We start from the raw sequence: 1,928 nt of genomic DNA, 5'->3' as shown, positions 1-1,928 counted from the left end.
CTTATCTCAGCCTTCAAATCAAACCCAAATCGCCTTCCCAAAGAGGTTCCCTGACCACTTGAATTTATGTAGCTTCCTCCATGTCACCTTTACCCCCTGTTACTCTGCTGCTCACCTCCAGCTCTGTTGTAACACCAAAGAGCCCTGGAACTCAAAGGCCCCATCCAGAGCAGAGGCCCTGGAAGGGGGTGAGAGGAAGTGAGTAGGGCAAGTTTGAAAGCAGATATGCCTGTGTGCTGAGGGACAGTGGTGAGAGGAAGCAGGGGAAGGGCTCTTATACACACCCTTCTGTAGGGGCCATAGGTGAAAAAGGCCAGGGGAGTAGGATAGGGATGGGGCACCATGGCCCCAGACTCTTAAGCATCCCTGTCTGTCCTCTGCAGTGTACATGGAGGAAGGGCTGCCTTTAAAGAGGGGCCAAGCCCGGCCAGGTGACCATCCTGAGTTCTAGCTGAGGTGATGGTCCTCACTCTGAGATGCCATCTAACTGGTGATGGCAGAGAACCCAATGTCTACTCGCTTCTCAAAGAACATGTATTCAATGAGAAATGTGGCTCCCAGCAGAACAGCCTTCAGTCTCACATCCAGATCCAGTGGGAACTATAAGCCAAAGTCATCTGCATCTGCTTGCTGATGTGGCCCACACTGTGGGATTCATCCGGAGACTTCACCTCAAAGTTGGTGTCTTTGCCACAGCCACAGGTCCAGCAGGGCCCCGCCACTTGCAGGATCCTATGGCAATCGGCATCTTAAATGGAGAACTTGGGGAAGAAGGGATGCCAGGTCTGCAGCGCATGGTCAATGGAGGTGCCTGATGGCGACTGTACTTCCATCTCTTGATTCCCTGAGTCCACCAGATGGACATGAAGGAGCCGGTGACCCCGCAGCAGACATGCACAGCAGTTGCTTTCTTCAGCCACCTGACTCAGTGGCTGTCCAGCCCCTGAACAAAGTTCATATCAGTTACTTGTCTCCCAGCCTAGGAGCATTTCCACTCATGCAGCCCTCTGGTAAATCAGGATCTGATCAATCAGCACCAAGAATTTGAGGCCAAAAGGTACCCTGGGCAGTGGCAAGCGGTGGGCAGCAGGCCCCAGGGCAATGGGGCTGGGGGAGGGAGGAGAAGAGAGCGAAGCTGGGAGCAGGGGCAGGCATGTGGGTGGGCACTGGCGCTGGTTCAGGCCCAGGATGCTGCACCTGCTCCAGGTACCCAACAGTTACAGGGTAGGGAGGAGGGGGTGAAGGGGTAGAGTCTTTCCAATGGGGATTCCTTGATTCACTGTGAGACAGAAAACCTGAATGATAGCCAATCTTAAAAACAATGGCCAGCTCTACAATGCAATAATACAGTTTTGGAAATTTAAAAAGTACTTACATAAATAAAACCCAATCACTGGAGACTTACACAACTTTCTATTTAAAAAAAAAAAACACACATAACTATGAATGTAATATATATATATATATATATATATATATATATATATATATATATGAAAACAAAAGAAAAACTGGGCTACAATAAATTTAAAGGCACCCCAGGTATTTAACTCTAATAAAAATATCATATTATTGGCAAGGTTTATCAAAGTGTCATTGGAAAAAGCAGTACTGACGTTTTGTTTTTTCTTTCTCCCTCCATTTTTCCCCCTTAAATTAAAACTCACAGCAAAAATGAGCCTCTGGCTGGACTGTAAGGAGCACTATTCATCCCCCCTCTGTTCTGATTAGCCCATGTCTTTAAAATTATTAGTTTCCAATTTGGGTCACTGCCAGAGAGATAGACCCCCAAATTAATGGGTTGCTTTGGTTAATTATGCTTTTAAGAGGCATATTTAAAAAAAATTCAGCAATGCTAAAAGAAATGCTGTTCTTCTGAAAGGATTTCATTTAATGGATTTTTTTAAATTAAGGGTTTTGGAATTTGT

At 46.4% G+C, this 1,928-nt stretch overlaps 1 pseudogene across 1 annotated transcript; it reads right to left on the bottom strand.

Annotated features, from left to right (window-relative positions):
* Window positions 1-483: 483 nt before the first annotated feature.
* On the bottom strand, window positions 484-833 carry LOC311622301 (phospholipid scramblase 3-like; annotated as a pseudogene). The gene has a single exon. The product of its transcript is annotated as a phospholipid scramblase 3-like (transcript).
* Window positions 834-1,928: the final 1,095 nt, after the last annotated feature.

This window comes from Pipistrellus hanaki (genome assembly GCF_964339955.1).
Source record: "Pipistrellus hanaki genome assembly, chromosome: 5".
Classification (NCBI taxonomy): Eukaryota; Metazoa; Chordata; class Mammalia; order Chiroptera; family Vespertilionidae; genus Pipistrellus; species Pipistrellus hanaki.
Note: the sequence above shows the minus strand (reverse complement) of the source record. Positions and strands in the feature narration are given on the sequence as shown.